Source organism: Lolium rigidum, chromosome 6, assembly GCF_022539505.1.
Source record: "Lolium rigidum isolate FL_2022 chromosome 6, APGP_CSIRO_Lrig_0.1, whole genome shotgun sequence".
NCBI lineage: Eukaryota > Viridiplantae > Streptophyta > Magnoliopsida > Poales > Poaceae > Lolium > Lolium rigidum.
This window is the reverse complement of record NC_061513.1, coordinates 6,351,789-6,370,671: the sequence shown is the minus strand read 5'-3', so window position 1 is coordinate 6,370,671 and position 18,883 is coordinate 6,351,789. Positions and strand designations below refer to the sequence as shown.

General features: G+C 43.0%; 1 long non-coding RNA gene and 1 pseudogene across 7 annotated transcripts; one reads left to right on the top strand and one right to left on the bottom strand.

Annotated features, from left to right (window-relative positions):
- Positions 1–1,384: 1,384 nt before the first annotated feature.
- On the bottom strand, positions 1,385–6,922 carry LOC124665904. Of its 7 annotated transcripts, none has more exons than XR_006990729.1 (7): positions 5,904–6,922; positions 5,738–5,824; positions 4,820–4,986; positions 4,513–4,628; positions 3,800–3,976; positions 2,277–2,343; positions 1,385–1,793 (listed from the first exon to the last, which is right to left on the bottom strand). It is a non-coding gene; the product is annotated as an uncharacterized LOC124665904 (long non-coding RNA). The 7 variants fall into 7 exon arrangements; XR_006990727.1 differs by having other exon boundaries at positions 5,738–5,815; XR_006990725.1 differs by having other exon boundaries at positions 5,738–6,922.
- A 984-nt stretch (positions 6,923–7,906) lies between these two features.
- Positions 7,907–11,322, top strand: LOC124662103 (annotated as a pseudogene).
- Positions 11,323–18,883: the final 7,561 nt, after the last annotated feature.

Sequence of the window (18,883 nt, the reverse complement as noted above, 5' to 3'; positions counted from 1 at the left end):
TATAGACTATTTCCTTACCGGTGGCACGGGCTCTAATCTGGACATACCAGTGGTAAAAGATGACATAATACAAACTGAATCATGTGGCTGCCTATTTATCAATTAGCATGCCAAGATCTTGCAAACGAGAAATTCTGTTCATCCACCAAGAACCAATTCACGGAAATAAACACATAGAGGATCAATTACCTGGTGCTGCATCTCAGCCGTTGCCACCAGTTGCCTCCTCCTCTGCACGCCGCTGCCGCCGGAGATGCCCGTCACCATCTCCATATCCATCTCCAGTGACCCGGCCATGGCACTCGCTCGGTCGGCGGCATGACTCCTCTCGCTCTCCTCGACAATTAAAAGTCAAAGTCTAAGTCATAGTCACACGCGCTAACCACACGCGGTGGACGGCGATGGGATTCTACTTATAGAGATTGCCAACCAGGTTTGAAGTACTAGGGAGAGGTAAAATTATGAACGGGAACAGAGATGAGCTCTTCGGTTCTCTCATTGCGCTCATCTTGGTTGCTTGATGGAAAGAATGGACGGTTTAGATGGCTAATCACATGGATTGCTGACATGGCATGGACGTCCCTAAACGAGGAGCTGAAGTCCATGCGGTGGTTAATTCATTCCCCCTTGTTATCGATGGCTCATTTTCCGGAGGCTAGTTATGGGCCAAGAGTAGACCAAACGGCACTTATAGTGCATCGTGCGCATCACCAACCTCAGTCCTCCAACTCCTTAGCACATCTGCATTGGGTGATGCATTACACACTGTGTGATCCTGCTGCCAAATTAATGTAGAAACTAGCATATTCGATCGACTCGCTACGGTCCTATGCCAAGCGGTACAGTCTTCACCGGTGATTTATACTTCAAGATTCATGAATAATGTACTCCCTCCATCTAAAACTAAGTGGTCTCAATTCCCTAAGAAAAATTTGGATGTATCTAGATACTAAAATGGGTCTAGATACATCTAAATTTTGATAAAGTTAAGACATCTTTTTATCGGTGGGAGTAGATACGAATATATCTATAACTAAACTTTTGACGAAGTTAAGACATCTTTTTATCGATGGGAGTAGATACGAATATATCCATAACTAAAATGTGTTTAGATACATCCGTATCTAGATAAAACTAAGACACTTATTTTTGAACGAAGGTAGTACATATGAAATCTTGTTTTTTAAAGATCCTTACGATATAATTGTATCAGACTCATAGAAAATCTAGGAATCTGTTAAGAGTCCGCTCCTATCGGTAGGGCCCCGGTAAGTTGCACCAAGTGTCCTGCTGACATGAGGTATCTGACATGCACAATACATACTCTATTATCCACGCACACTTGCAAATTGCTAAACAGAAAAATAAAGATAAAGCTCAGAAGTGGATGAATTGTTTTGTCAAAAGTGATATATACAAGTATTAATTTAGCTTTACACGTTCTTGTCCGACTGGGCAATACAAAAATGCACAACCCAAATACAGAGTTTCATTGATCACACATTTGAAACATAGTTACAAAACTGCATGAATTATAAAACAATAGCTAGAGCTAAGCAAAGACTGTGATGAAAATTGCTGCGGAGAGTGCTAATACTACTACCATTACTACACTTGTTGGGGCACACAGAGAGCAAGCAACAGCTTAATATAAATAAGGTGCGATACTACGCTACGGCAAAGGCAAAGGCACTTGATAGACACAAATCGTCTAGACTTGCCAACATCAAACAAGAAAAACAAGCTCCACATTGGTCGAAGAAGAAGCTCGCCAGCTCAACTCCATCCATCAGCTGCAGAAAGAAGACGGGGAAATTTAAAATGTAATAGTACAACCAAAATTGCTACAGCGCATCAATCATGCCCAATTGATCTAGCAATATAAGATGAATGTTTTAGGTACATGTTGCAACAAAACTAAATCAACCGTGAAAAAATGGCCATGTATAAATACTAGATGGTCAACATACCAAACCGCGCTAGCTAGCTAACTCAATCAGTTTCTTCTTTTTCTTTGCGTAGACGTTTTCTCATACCAGTTGAGATAGCAACTCCAAATAAAAGTACTAGTCAATCAGCTAATTAGAAGGTTTGTTTAGAAATTCAAAATTTTGGCATGACAACTCCTATTTCCTTGACATTTACATCACAGATAAAATAATACAAGTGCATAGAGCTTGCACAACTCCTCCTTGAAACATTTAAAATACATACATAATTCATTCACCTCTCACCAAAATTGTGGAGCACAAGAGAATGGAGACAAAGAAAACTACCTTTCCTGCGTCGTCGGACCAGTGTCTGCACGTTGTTGACGATGCCCCCTCCGCCACGGTTGATGACCTGCATGCACATCACCAGATTATAATCAAGAAATAATTAACATCACACACTACTAGGCCTATCTAGTTGATCAGCACTACAGTTGGTATATGTAAATTATTAACATGGACTCAAGAACATGAAAACATTCAAGTTCTAATCATGACCATCCAAATTCAAATGACACAAGGATCTACTCATCAGTAATAAGATTTTGATTCTTTATAACAAACACATATCCAAGTAGCAGCATCATACGGAGGCACCAATCCAGCCTCTTATGCACCAACCAGTACCACCACGCAGGGGTGTTGTTCAGTCGGTTACTCATCTTCACCAAGTCGATGCCCTTACTTTCTAGGGACTTCTTCCACCAGTCAACCATTTCGTTGATATATTCCTTTAGGTACTTGACGAAACACCTCGTTGGATATATATACTTCAGTTGAACAACAAAATGCTTGTATCATAACCTTCAGCACCAAACGGATTCAAAGGGAACCGGCGGCCCTTTGGGCATATCATTATTGCATGCAAGAAATATATTCAAATTTGTGTAACAAACGGGTCCAATCCATTCATAAATCACACAGCTCAAACGACATTTGACCAAAAAAATCCCACTCTAAGTGCACAAGTCTAACAAAAGTGGAAGGCAACACTCATTGCCTTCCTACGATAGAAGACATTAACAAAACCAGTGGATAGAAGTTCTATAATAGAACCAGTGGTTCGAAAAATAATTTGGACAAAAGTAATCCATTCTATAACCAGATACCCATGTACACTTGTACATAACTCAACTATCACAACTCATGTAAGCACACATTTATATTTTGTTTCACTTGTTATGTAGAAACAACATAAACATCGCTACTTTGAAAAAGAAATCAACAAATTTTGTACTCCCTCCTTCACAGTTTATTAGGCGCGCGCGTACCCCTAGGTCATCAATTTAACCTATATAATTTAAATTATATAATACAAAAATTATATCATTAGAAAATAGAACATCTAAACTTTATAATGATATAATTTTTATAACATATAACTAATGCTAACTTGATCAAATTTGCGACCTAGAGGTACGCGCGTGCCTTATAAACTGTGAGAGAGGGAGTACAACACACCAACATTACCCTAAAGAAAATACGTACATCTTGTTATACAAGATAACGCTTCATTCTTCTCATGTCACTATATCAAATGCTCTCACATGCAGTGCTCCAAAGATTGTGAATGCTCGGAAATTAACTTAATTTGCACAACTACCAAGGATCAACAAAAAATGACACTTGTTGGATCACACAACAATCAACATTCAACCTCTTATTGGCTTCTCAGGTGTACAAGACAGCCTCACAAATTGCCTTGCAAACTATATGAACTATCTTCATCAATCACACAAGCTACAAAAGTGAACTAGAACTGCAAGTGCACAATAACGAAAGAAGCGCAACAGGAAGATTCTACTTACATATTAGAAGTGGCAGATCACCCAGTAGGCTAAAAGAAGTAACATTGCCATTGGGTGCCGATGTCGATGAGCACTGGAGCAACGTCATGGAGGTGTCCTTTGGCTTTGCTTCGCAGTTAATTCAAAGGTCAATTCATCGAGCTTCTAAACACCAACAGTTGATCCCACAATATGATCCTATAAAAAAAAAATATGAAGTACAAAGGTCAATTTAACTAGAATGAGCATATTCAAATACCATAGTTTTTATTTTTCAAATTTCAATGGCAAACTTTTATACAGCAATAACAACACTAAAAGAGATAAAAATAACTTTGTAACCCAAGTATCCTTTAGAGGTTAAGTAGACGAATAGAAGATGTTATGCTCTCAAAAGCCCTGGCCTAGGAATGAAATTTACCAGCGCTGGGAGCAAGTATTGGTGGCAACTAAGAAACTCTGATTCACTTGGACATGTTACCGTGATGGAATACATTCCCATCAAAAAAAAGAATAGGTAAAAATAATTTTCGCAAGAGTGCTAGGTACATATACATTGAAAGTAATAAAATAACAACATGATTGACAGAAACTAAGGACATGCAGAAGGAACATACAGAGTACCCAGAGCACGGCATAATCAGGAAAGAGATAAATCTAATTTCCCACAATTACTTAACAAATAAATCACAATTAATAAACATCATTATTCCAGTTCGATACAGAAGAATCACCTTGGTATCCTAGAGCCACTCATGAATTTGCTTGCTCACGATACTGCCCTGCCGACGTCTCTCTCCTACTACTGTTGCAGTACATCTATGCCCAAGTATCCTGTACATGCCATTGCCTGCATAAAAATTAAGACCATGTATTTAACAGTTGAGAACGTTCTCAACTTCTATATGCAAGCATAGAGGTGTTTGAACATGAAAAAACCTCCAACTTTTGGCGATGGCATACATATGATTCTTGACCTTACATGTACAAGCATGGCTAGTTCTAAACATTAAACATGATTCCAAACACAGCTCGAGGAACCTTTTGATGCCAATGTCTACGAGCTTGAGGTGGAAGTTGATGGCCCATAGAAACTTGGTGTTGAAGGCTTGATAATAGCCTCTGAGGCTAGGAAAACATAATACTTCTTGACAAATTGTCTTCCTAAGTGTTTGAACATCCATGGAATCAAGACAAATCTTGTCAGCCTGCAATCAGGATAATAAGAAAATGTGAAGATAAAAACACTCAAATAAATATCAAGAAAAATACTCTTCAGGAATATTCATCCAAAACCTGACATGAAGAATACACATATTTCCATGCACATAAAAGAAAGAGGATTAACACTAACACGGTCCTACTCAATCCCTCTCCAAAAATTTTCTCAAGATTAAAAAATCTAAAAAATATGCAGGAACATGCTATGATCAACCAGTCAAGACTCCAAAAGAAGAAGAAGAACACAAGGAGACAGGGAATATTATTGAATTTAAGCATCTAACTGACAAAATTAGATTTACACATGATAGTAGAGTGAAACAAGAAGCATTTCTAAAATAAAAAAATTACTATGTGATTCACTCGAATCAACGCTCCGTGTTCTCAATGGCAAGTACGCACTACTCCCTAGACATCCCAGTAATCCCGCTTATCTCTAGCCAAATCCGACAACCAGAAAAATCTGCCACCATCGTGGCACAGAGCCAACCAGTCACATCTCACCGATACCTCACCTCTTTTTGGACATAAATAAAAACCTACACATCAAACATATAATTCAACAAAGACCACCGCTGAAACCCATGTGTGACACACAAACAAACAACCGACCAGAACTTCCTCAAATAAACGTGGTCAAGGCAAAACTGATGCTCAGCAGCTAGCGCGCAAGTTTTCTGCAATACCATACTATCCCATCCCGGAACGTTACATATACAACACGACAGGCTTCGGAACCTGAAACCTTCGTTGATCGTTGCTTGCAACCATAGCATCACTTGAGCTAACCAAGGTGCTAGAAAGCTTCTCATCCTCCTTGTTATCCTCCAACAAGAAGAGCAAAGGTGATGGTCAGCTCTATTGTAGATTTTTCACCCAAAGAAAAACAATGGCGTCTACTCACAAGATGGAGATGTCATTCCCGGTTGTCACCTCAATTTGACCACAACATATGCAGAGGGCATCCGCGGACCCCAATCTTGCATCACACATGAGATCTTTGTCAGACTTTGCTACTCATATACATGAGTATCCAACGAGCACAGCCGGTCATGCTGCCTAGCTCGACTGTCAACTCCACAAGTAGGATACTTTGCATCACATCAAGGAAAAATTCTGGCATACTTGTGTGTCCATGCCTTGTCCATCAACTGCAATATGGGTAAAACAAATAAAGAAGATTAGTATTCGGTAAAGATGCATGTTGATTAAAACAAATACTACAACCCATTAGAGGTAATTACAATATTCCAATGACTCAAACAATTTCTAAACGTATGAATTTGTAACAGGACGAAAGAACAAAAATAAAGATTATCCCCTAAGATAACTAAGGTCATTTTGCAACACACAACTGGAATTGGATTACAGATACTTCATGGCACAAAATGAATTAATCAAGATGTAAGAAAACTATACAAGGAAGGCCTTAAATGATTCCAGGAACTTCATCTCTACATCTAGCACCCAAAACTAACTGCCGGTGTGTAGTAGAGCATGCTGGTGCACAAACCAGAAGGACGAACAATTTAACACCAAAATGAAATTGATACATTCAGATTGCAGAACTTCCAAACAACATACAATGTGCCACCACTGAGCTAGCTTGCCACTAAGTATAGTAATCCCTCGGATCCATAATAAATGTCGGAGATTTTGTACTAATCTAGTACAAAGTTTGTACTAAGTCGCCGACACTTATTTTGGATCAGAGAGAGTACATCAAGTTTAGACCCAATTAGCAATGATAAATGAGTGAGATTAAATTAGACAAGGACATGGGACATCAGCCACCACCTCTAGCACAAGGGATAAATGCAGAGAACTAACAGCCTAACACTAGACACAGTACTACACAAACACACCATAAGAGAGGAACGGGTATGCAGAGGAAGGCGGGGAGAAAAAGAGAGGCAGGGAGAAGAAGAGGGAATAGTAGCTTATATCGACGCTTCAAATGCTCTCTTGCCACTGCTTCCTTCCATCCTGCAGAATACAAGAGAGTCTTGCATAAGCATGCTTTACCATTGAGGTAAACAAGAAACTATTGATAGGCCTAACTACTGCCAATTACATGCTAATCAACTAAAATGCCAGGTCAAGTATTATCTTATCCAAGTAAGAGCGCAAGAACCAAATTGAGTATATACAAGAATCAGGAACATGAGTATCAGCTCTAAGAGGATATATAGCAAGAAGACCACATATTTATTTTAGACACTAGAGCTGCTCGACAGTAACCGAAACATCAGAGAACAGTAGTCAATTGTCCAAAATAAGCTAATCAAACGGTGGGCAAATATAACTTTCTTGTTCTTTACGATTAGCATAACCTTAACCAAAAAAAGAGCTGAGATGAAGATCCGCAGGTGACATGACGGTGAGCACCAGCAATGCCTCATAATTTATCTACTCATAAGGGTAGATACTTGTCATGTGGAATGTCTCCACGCAAATTGATCTGAAAAATCATCAAAACTCAATTTGAACCGGCCTAACGTAAATCATAGACCAGAAATATACTAGCTAGGAGCAGCACCATAAATATGTAGACATGGAAAAAATTAAACGTAGCCACTCCTAATCGATCGCAAGACCAGCACACATGTCCTGAAATGCTGACAACAATTCAGGACTAGGAAACAATCACTTTGAAACTGAAACATCTGGAAGAGGAACAAACTAAGTCCATCAGGGAGGCACCTTGCTATGAGCCGTGGCGACCGTTCCTGTTGCCCGTCCTGGCTGCCTCCTTGTGCTTCACCACCTCACATACAGGAGCAAACATTGCAGCACGGTTATGAGCGGAGGTGAGGTGCAGGGAGTGCACGTGAGGGGGTGCTCACCGGCGTGCTGCGGCGGAGGCGGGGCGCCGATGAGCAGCAGCTCGTGGTCGTTCCCGGCATCATGGCTGTTGCCGTCGGGGGAAAGCAGCAGCGTGGTGGCCTTCTTCTTGTCATGGTGGCGGAGGCGCGGCTAGAGGTGCAGTATCCGCGCGGGGACTAGGCGGCCGGATGGATGGCTGTCGAGGGAGGCGCGCCATTTCCGGCTGGGATGCGCCGCCCTCGAAGAGCTCCGGCCGGCAAGAGAGGCGGCGCAGCACTAGGGCGCGGTTGGGGGCGCAGGGTAGCTGCGAAATCGGCCGGGAAGGCAGCGCCGGCGAGCGGAGGTGCGGCGGCGGGGGATTTTTGGGCGGCTGGTTGAGTGGGAGGGGAGTCGTGAGGGATTGAATTGAATTGAATTGAATTGAATTGGGGGATTTTCGGTGTCGATTTGAATTGAATTTCGGTGTCGCTTCGGAAACTGCAGCAAATTGATTTTCTCACGTCCGTCTCGTCATTTTGGGTTCCTTCCATCTTCCGGGTGTACTGAGCATATATATATTTCCGTATGTAATAGTACCAAGACATGCACAACCTTTTGTCATCAACTATTACCTGATGTGGAGTCAACATTAGAGCACGCCCCCCAAACCGTTGCCGGATCGAGCATTTGGGGGACGTGTTTTGTTCGTGTCGTGTTTGTGGGACGTCGCTCCCCGGTCGCGTCTCCAAAAAACAAAATTTTGGAATTTTTTTAAAATTGAGCGAAATTCGATTAAATTCATCCAAACTTAGCATAATTTACATAGATTCGAATGCGATTCGACTAAATTTAAACTAAACCTAATCTAGATGTATTTGCGGCGGCCGGAGGCGTCGTAATACTGGTGGAAGTTGTACATGTCGTCGGTGATGACCTCCTGCTTGACGCGCTCGTCGGGCTCGTCCTTCACCGAGGCCGCTTGGTCCTCGCCTCGTCGTCGTGGGTGAGGTCCACGAGCGGCTTGCCGAGTCGCGGATGGACATGGCGATCGCCGTGTCCAGGTCGCTCCTCCGAGCGTCCTTGTCGTTCGGCGACGCCAAGCACGCCGCTCGCGGCCCCGGGCGGTCCTCGGGGTCGTCGGCCGTTGGCGATGAGCGCTGTCGCCGCTCGTACTCCGCCGGCCAGCCGCCGCCCGTGACGCTTCCTCCGGTTCCTCCTTCACCTCCGGCTTCGGGATGAGGAGGGCGCCGCCCCGCCTCTCTTGCTAGCACCGGCCGCCGCCGCCGCCGCCTCGCCTCGGATTGACGGGCGTCACCGGCTCCTCCTTCACGCGGGTAGGAACGGTGTAGGGCGCCGAGCGGTACGATGAGGACGGCGTCTATCGGGCCGGTCCTGAGGAAGAAGAGTTCGAGGAGGACAAGTAGGAGGTCCTCCTCGGCTGCCATTGCGCTGCGGGAGACGGTGGCGGTGAGGGCGGCGCCTCCAACCTAGGAGCGCCGTTGCGGATGACACTCTCGCGGGTGAGCCCGGAACGCCCAAGAACCGGGCACGCCCGTCCTTGCTCTAGCTGTTCGGCCCGCCGATGAGGCCATCGGTGCTCGCGCATCTCCTCGTCGTACATGGTCTTGAAGTACGTGGCCCACCACTTGTCGTTGTTCTTGGGTGCCCAGGTCGGATCCGCCCGCTCCTCGGCGCTGAGTTCAGCCCACCGAGCCATGATGATGTCCTTCCATTGCTCCGTGCCTGGCTTCGGCGGCGGCGGTGGCGGGATGCCAATGCCGTTCATGGCCATCTTCCAGCCGCCGCGGCGATCTTGCGGGCGGACGAGGACGACATTGCTTGGGGCAGCGAGGAGAAGATCTGGGGGGCGGCGACGAGAAGGTTTGGGAGCTGTGAGAGATTGGGACGAACCGCAGGGCCTCTTAATGTACAGCGGCGGCAGCGGGTGGTTGCACGCAATAACGCCGGCGCGGACGGCCACAGGGCCATGCACGACGAGACGTGTCCATGCGTCGCCTGGAAAAACTGGGACGCCATTAACGTCGCTTGACCAAAGGTAGGCGACGGGGTTTTAGGCTTCCGAGCCGGTGACGCATCGGGCCTGCGTCGCTTCGCCTCGCTTTTCGTTGTGTCCGGCGTGCTTGGAGCGTCCCCTGTGGGACGGGGACGGGCTCGGGGCGCTGGACACCGTATCGGGCCGCGCCGGACAAAAAAACGGCATTGGGGGACGCGGCTGGAAGCTTTTTTTTTTTTTTGTCCGGCGAGCCCCAAATCGGTTTGGAGGAGGCGATTGGAGATGCTCTTAAATCTTAATTAGGTCTATATATATATATATATCTCAATCCTTAATTCGTGGAAGCGCCATTATTCATGATGTCAGCGGCATAAGATATGGATGTACCGGCGTAAACATAACCATGAGAATTTTCCCGGTTTCTTGTTTTCGGGTTGGTGTTTATTTGTACTAGGTATTGTACTTGTACCCACGCGCGCGAGCTAGCGAGTGTTGCGGCCGGGCAGTGGGAGGAAAAAATGGCGTGGCGTCGGTAATTCTAAAAGGAGTACGCGCTCGCTCGCGGGTGGGCTTCAAATCCAGAAAGAAGAAAAAAAAAGATGTACAGCTACTCGATCCAGATGGAGCGCAAATTAAACACGTACGTACGTGACCGTGCATGATTCGATCGGAGCCAGCCAGACTGGCTAATTAATTGGCTACTACTACAGGGAGCTGATGAGCCAAATGAGCGACAGATCGATTTCACGGTTGGCCAGCTGTCCGGCTGGCAATGCAAGCGGTAGAGAAAGAAGGAGTCCAAATGGCGTACGTTTCGTTCGGATCGAGCTCCGTAATTAATCAGCCGCGACGGCAACGTCCTAGGTGCGCACGCTCAACATGCAACCACATCCTCGGCGCTCTGAATTTGGGATCCAGCCCAGCTGTCCGGCTCGCGCGCGCGCGCGGTAGTCAAACGGCGCGCGTACGTTTCATTCGTACACGCTCCTCCGCTTCCTCGCCAGGATCAGAAGCCTCGACGCCAACGACCTCGTCCGGCGCGCACACGCTCGGCATCGCGCACTGCACCTCCTTCCAGGAGCGCCTCTTCCCGCAGAACGACTTCACCCTCAACAAGTTCTTCGCGTCGCAGCTCAGGCTCACCTGCCCGGCGCTCAACACCGACAACACCACCAACAACGACATCCGCACCCCCAACGTCTTCGACAACAAGTACTACGTCGACCTGCTCAACCGCCAGGGCCTCTTCACCTCCGACCAGGACCTGCACACCGACGCCAGGACCAAGCCCACCGTCACCAGGTTCGCCGTCGACCAGGCCGCCTTCTTCGACCAGTTCGTCTTCTCCGTCGTCAAGATGGGGCAGATCAACGTGCTCACCGGTAACCAGGGACAGATACGCAACGACTGCTCCGCGCCCAACAAAGGCCGCAGCAACGACGTAGACCTGCCGTGGTCCGTGCTCGAGACCGTCGCCGAGGCCGCCCAGACCTTGGTGTTGTAGATATGCTGTGGATAGGTTGGTTCAGTCGATCCATCATCTCTAGCCTACGTACTTTCTTCCCAAAGTTGCAGCTTCATTAGCGAGCGTGTGGTAATGGTTTGGGCTTTGACAGCCACAGTTCATGCATGCATGTGTGTTTAGTTTCTTGAGCAACTCGACAAGTTCAATAATTACGAGATGGTTTTTGATGTGTCAAATGACAAGACTAGAATATTGAGATGAATATTTGATGTTATTTTCAATATATGACTGGTGCCTGTTGCTCCTTTATTCGACTATTATTCTACAAAGGGCATGTGGCCGCATATAAGTTGTCGTCTTTGTGGTATTTTCCCTCATGGCAGTATATGCTCCCTTAATTTTAAAATACATCGTATACACGTTTTCATTTTCAAATATCAAAAAATAAAATAAAAAATTTGCACATACATCTTCACGTACTATGTGTCCATAAAGTTGTTTCATGGAAAATCTACTGGTCGTGTGGTGTGTGTAAACAAAATTCAGTGCTAAAAATAGGGATTTTCATAAGATAATTTTTCTCCTTTTTACATAGACCAAAAAAATCGTTTTTCCGTGAAACTTGATGAATGCATATATATATTGTGGAGATGTAGATATAGAATTTTTTGTCGAAAATTTTCGTCACTTAGAAACATAGTTTTTTCGTAGAGGGAGCATATACACCCGAGAGCCGAATTAAATTTCGCGTCTTTTTGGTCTTTCATCTTTTTTATCAAAGAAAATAATGAAGATAGATGACAAGTGCCTCATCTATTTGATCGGGTTGTGTAGGAACAAGGTTTAAATCATTCGTTCATTGGGATACCTCAGCTGCATACATCCCGCTTGGCACCTATTTAAATGGGTTGTCTTCCTACTACCTTATCTTATTTCAATACTTTTGTCGCTCGATCCCCGTATGGATGGAGAACTGAGGCTATCCATGAATTGCAACTCTATTGTACTGCAATTGGTGCATTGTTTCTCTAGCCTACATGTATGTAAGATATTTTTTCATAATTCAAAAAATCAAAACGAAGTATTATCTCTTAAAACATTTATCCAGTTGACGAACCATTTTCACCGGTGGGTTAGTCTTAATAAGGACTTCAAATAAATCTCATATTAATATATTTTGAAGAAAAAATCATCAAAAATTGTCAGGTTATAATAGCTACCATGTTGCTAGTTAACAGTTACCACCAAAACAATATAAAATTATGAGATAATTTTTACATTTTTTTGTCATAGAAGTGACCTACATGTTGAGAGAGTCGGAGTTTAATCCACTCTAAACACATGAGTTCCACTAGGAGCGAAGTTTAAAATACCCGATAACCATTTCATTTTGACTTGCTGACAAACTAGACTATACCCTATGACCAAGTGAATATAATCTGAAAACTATAGTCAATTTTTTTTGTCAAAACATATTAATATGTGATTTAATTTCAAAGATCTCGTTGCGACAAAGCCACCTGTGAAAACATTTCTAAATTTTGATTTACAGTTTGACAGATAAAACATTTTAAAGTTTAAGCATAAATAATTTATGTGGTTGCATGCATGCAAATGACGCTGTGAGCTAGTTACCATATGTTCAGATGTTCTCAGAGAAATCTAATCTGAGTCACATCAAAGTCCTTAATTGGAATCCTTTATTGGAAGTTAATTGTTAGATTACGTTTATATAACTGGGGTAGACTAGGATTTCAGAGACCAATTTGTATTCCAAGTCTTACAGTTCATGTTCCATAAGTTTTGTACTCCATATACACCACATGATTGTCCAAGCAACACAACAAATTAAATTAGGGATTCATCTAATGTTAGAGTTGATGGGTTCTTATCATAGAAATAAAACTTCCCCAAGAACGAACAAAAGCTAAGATCTAATCTACTAGATGTAAGCAACGAGATAGGTCTAGAGTCTTACCCTCGAAGGAAGTGCAGAAGTTGGACCCACAGAACAGTGGTCTGCTAGGAGTCGTGTCTTCCCAAGGTGGTTACACATGGCTCTCGTCAGCAGCGACATCTCAGCCGTTGCCACCAGTTGCCTCCTCCTCTGCACGTCGCTGCCGCCGGAGATGCCCGTCACCATCTCCATATCCATCTCTAGTGGCCCGGCCATGGCACTCGCTCGCTCGGCGGTATGACTCCTCTCGCTCTCCTCGACAAGTAAAAGTCAAAGTCTAAGTCATAGTCACACGCGCTAACCACACGCGGTGGGCGGCGATGGGATTCTACTTATAGAGATTGCCAACCAGGTTTGAAGTACTAGGGAGAGGGAAAATTTTGAGCGGGGACAGAGATGAGCTCTTCGGTTCTCTCATCGTGCTCCTCTTGGTTGCTTGATGGAAAGAATGGACGGCTTAGATGGATAATCACACGGATTGCTGACATGGCCTGTAAACGAGAAGCTGGAGTGCATGCCGCGGTTAATTCATCTCCCTTCAATTATCGATGGCTCAATTTTCGGAGTCTAGTTATGAGCCGAGAGTAGACAAAACGGCAACCTCACCAATCAGTTCTCCTACTCCTTGGCACATGTGCATGGCTGGTAAATCTACTCTCGTGCTGACTGCACATGGAAAGGGAACGCCAACATGCATCAACACACAGTGTGGGCTGTGAAATTTACAAACTGGCATATTCGATTGACTTGCTTAACCTTGAAAATTGTCCTAGGCCTAACCTTGAAAATTGTCCTAGGCCAACCGATACAGATTACACCATTGATTCATACTCTTAAGATTCATCTACTTCCTCCGATTCGTATTAGTTGATTCAACTTTATCAGTTTAACAAATACGTCTAGATAGATCTATATCACATAAAGTGGAGTCAACTAATATGAATTGGAGGGAGTAATCGTGTATATATGAAACCTCTATGAGGCATTGTTTTTTAAGTATCCGTATGAAACTCATAGAAAAATCTAGGAATCTACTTATAGAGATTGCCAAAGTCCAGCTAGTGCATAGTCACACGCGATAACCACACGCGGTGGGCGTCAACGGGATTCTACTTATAGAGATTACCAACCAGAGGTTTGAAGTAATGGGGAGAGGGAAAATTCCAAGCGGGAACAGGGATGAGCTCTTCGGTTCTCTCATCACATGCTCATCTTGGTTGCTTGATGGGAAGAATGAGCGGCTTAGATAGCTAATCGCACGGATTGCTGACATGGCCTGTAAACGAGGAGGTAGAGTGCATGTCGCGGTTATTCCCCCTCAATTATCGACGGCTCAATTTCCGGAGGCTAGTTATGAGCCGAAAGTAGACAAAACGGCAACCTCACCAATCAGTTCTCCTACTCCTCGGCACATGTGCATGGCTGATGCATCTACTCGTGCTGACTGCACATGGAAACGGAACGCCAACATGCATCAACACACAGTGTGTGCCCATGAAATGTACACACTGGCATATTTGATTGACTTGCTTAACCTTAAAAATTGTCCTAGGCCAACCGATACAGATTTCACCATTGATTCATACTCCTAAGATTCATGTACTTCCTCCGATTCGTATAGTTGATTCAACTTTATTTAGATACGGATACATCTATTTAATAAATGCGTCTAGATACATCTATATCGGATAAAGTGGAGTCAACTAATATGAATCGGGGGGAGTAATAGTGTATATATGAAACCTCTATGAGGCATTATTTTTTAAAGATCCTTACGATATAATTGTATGAGACTCATACAAAATCTACGAATCTACAAAGAATCCGCCCGTGTTGGCAGGCAGGGACCCGGTAAGTTGCAACAAGAGTCCCTGCAGACAGGACAGGAGGTATCTGACATGCACCATGCATACTTGCAAATTGCTACACAGGATAGACGTGGATGAAATGTTTTGTCAAAAAGAGATACAAGCCTTATTCTATCTTCTATCTGGGAAATACAAAAATGCACAACCCGTATACAGCGTTTCATTGATCACATATTTGATACATAGGAATTACAAGACTGTAGCTAGAGCTAAGCAAAGACGATGAGACGAAAAAAGTTACGACCAAACTACTGCCAATCTATCTTGTTCGGGAACATACACAGCTAGCATTTGCTTAATAAAAATGAAGGTGTGATACTACTAGGGCGACGACACTTGATCAGCACATATCGTCCAGACTTGCCCGTATCAGACAAGAACAATAAGCTCCACACTGGTCGAAGAAGACGCTCACCGGCTCTAAGTCCATCCATCACCTGCACAAAAAAGACCGATAAATGTACAATGTTAATAGTACAACCAAAATTGCTACAGCACGTCAATCATGCCCAATTGATCTAGCAATCTAAGATGAAACTTTTAGGGTACATGTTGCAATAAAATTAAATCAGCGTGACAAAAATGGTAAGTTTCAGCTCTAACTATGGACATGTATAGATACTAGATGGTCAACATACCAAACCGCACTAGCTAGCTAACTCGATCTTTCTTCTTTTTCTTTGCCTAGATGCTTTCTCGTACCAGTTAAGCTAGCAACTCAAAATAAAAGTACTAGTCAATTAGCTAATTAGAAGGTTTGTTTAGAAATTCAAAATTTTGGCATGACACCTCCTATTTCCTTGACATTTACATCACAGATCCCTACAAGTGCACAGAGCTTGCACAACTCCTCCTTAAAACATTTAAAATACATGCATAATTCATTCACCTCTCACCACAATTGTGGAGCACAAGAGAATGTAGACAAAACAAAACTACCTTTCCTGTGGACCAGTGCATCCACGATGTGGACGTACGTCCTCTCCTTGTTCTCGCAACGTACGTAGCAGCGACTCGAAGCCGAGCTTCATGACCTGCATGCACATCACCAGATTATAACCAAAAAATAATTAACATCACCCACTACTAGGCCTACTTAGTTGATCAGCACTAGAGTTGGCATACGTAAATTATTAACATCCAGTCAAGAGCATGGAAATATTCAAGTTCTAATCATGACCATCCAAATTCAAATGACACGAGGATCTACTCGACAGTTATAAGATTTTGATTCTTTATAAGAAACACATATCGAAGTAGCAGCACCATACCGCGGCACCAATCCAGCCTCTTCTGCACCAACCAGTACCACCACGCATGGGTGTTGTGTAGCCGGTTACTCATCTTCACCAAGTCGATGCCCTTACTGTCTAGGGCCTTCTTCCACCAGTCAACCAGCTCGTTGATAGATTCCTTGAGGTACTTGATGGAACACCTCATTGAATAGATATACTCCAGCTTGACAACAAGATGCCAGTATCATAACCTTCAGCACCTATTAGTTTCAAAGGCACCTGCAACCCGTTGGCATAACACTATTGCAAAGCAAGAAATATATTCAAATCTGTGTAACAAACAGATCCAATCCATGCATAAATCACACCACTCAAGCGACATTTCAAAAGAAAAACCCACTCTAAGTGCATAAATCTAACAAAAGTGGAAAACCCTCCTTGCCTTCCTACGATAGAAGACAGTAACAAAACCAGTGGATAGAAGTTCTATAATAGAACCGAGTGGTTGGAAAAATATTTTGGAGAAAAGTAACCCAATCTCCAACCAGATACCCATGTACACTTGTACATAACTCAACTAGCACAACCATATAAGCACAAATTTAGATTTTGTTTAACTTGTTATGTAGAAACAACATGTACATCACTACTTTGAAAGCAAATCAGCAAATTTTGTACAACACACCAACATTACCCTGCAAAGCAAATACGTAATACAGGATAACAACTATGTACGCTTCATTCTTCTCATGTCACTATTCCAAATGCTCTCACATGCATTGCTCCAAAGATTGCGAAAGCTCGGAAATTAACTTGGATTGCACAAGTCGCAAGGATCAACAAAAAATGGCACTTGTTGGATCACACAACAATAAACATTCAGCCTCTTCTTGGCTTCTAAGGTGTACAAGACAGCCTCACAAATGGTCTTGCAAATTTTATGAACTAAATAAACAATTCATCAATCACACAAGCTACAAAACTGAAGTAAAACTGCAAGTGCACAATAACGAAAGAACGGCAACAGGCAGATCATGCATACTTATTAGAAGTGGCAGATCGCACAGTAGCCAAGATCAAAGAAGTAACATCGACCATTGGGTGCCGATGTCGATGAGCACCTAGACAATGTTATGGAGGTGTCCTTTGGGTTTGCTTCATAGTTAATTCAAAGGTCAATTCATGGAGCTTCCAAACACCAACAGCTAATCCTTCAATATGATTCTATAAAAAACATGAAATACAAAGGTCAATTCAACAGAATGTTCATATTCAAATACCATAGTTTTTTTATTTTTCAAATTTCAGTGGCAAACTGTTGTACAGCAATAACAATGGTAACCGAGATAAAAATAACTATGTAACCTAAGTATCCTTTACAGGTTAAAGAGACGAAGAGAAGATGTTATGCTCTCAAAGGCCCTGGCCTAGGAATGAAATTGCCCGCGCTGGGAGCAAGTATTGATGGCAACTATGAAACTCTGATTTCCTACCGATCATCTGCATTATTGGACGTGTTGATGTAATGGAATACAGTCCCATCAAACAAAATAGAAAAGAACAGACACAAGGGTGCCAGGTACATATACATCGAAAGTAAAAAAAATAACAACATGATTGACAGAAACTAAGGTCATGCAGAAGGGCCATACAGAGTAATCAAAGCGCGGCATGACCAGGAAAAGCAATGTATCCCACAATTACTAAGCAAGAGATAAATCTAATTTCCCCAGTTACTTAACAAATAAATCACAATTAATAAACATCATTATTCTAGTTCGATACAGAAGCATCACCTTGCTATCCTGGAGCCACTCATGCATTTGCTTGCTCACGATGTTGCCCCTGCCGACGTCTCTCTCCTACTACTATTGTTGTACATCTACGCCCAAATATCCTCATATATGTCATTACCTGCATATAACCAGAGACTTTGAATTAAGACCACATATTTGACAGTTGAAAACGTTCTCAACTTCTATATGCAAGCATAGATGTGTTTGAACATGAAAAAACCTCCAACTTTTGACAATCAAGTACATATGGTTATTGACCTTGCATGTACAAGCATGGCTACTTCTGTACATTAAAAAGGATTCCAAACACAGCTCGAGGAACCTTTTGATGCCCATGTCTACAAGCTTGAGGTGGAAGTTGCTGGCCCATAGAAACTCAACGTTGAAGACTTGATAATAGCCTCCGAGGCTAAGAAAACATGTTGATAATTTGTCTTCCTAAGAGTTTGAACATCCATGAAATCAAGACAAATGTTGTCAGCCTACAATCAGGAGAATAAGCAAACATAAAGGTAACAAAACACTCAAATAAATATCAAGAAAAATACTCTTCAGAAATATTCATCCAAAACATGACATGAAGAATACACAAATTTGCTTGCACATAAAAGAAAGAGGATTAACACCAATGCAGTCCTACTCAATCTCTCTCCAAAAGTTTGATCAAGATAAAAAAAATCTAAAAATATGCAGGAACATGCTATCATCAACCAGTCAACACTGCAAAAGAAGCAAAAGAACACA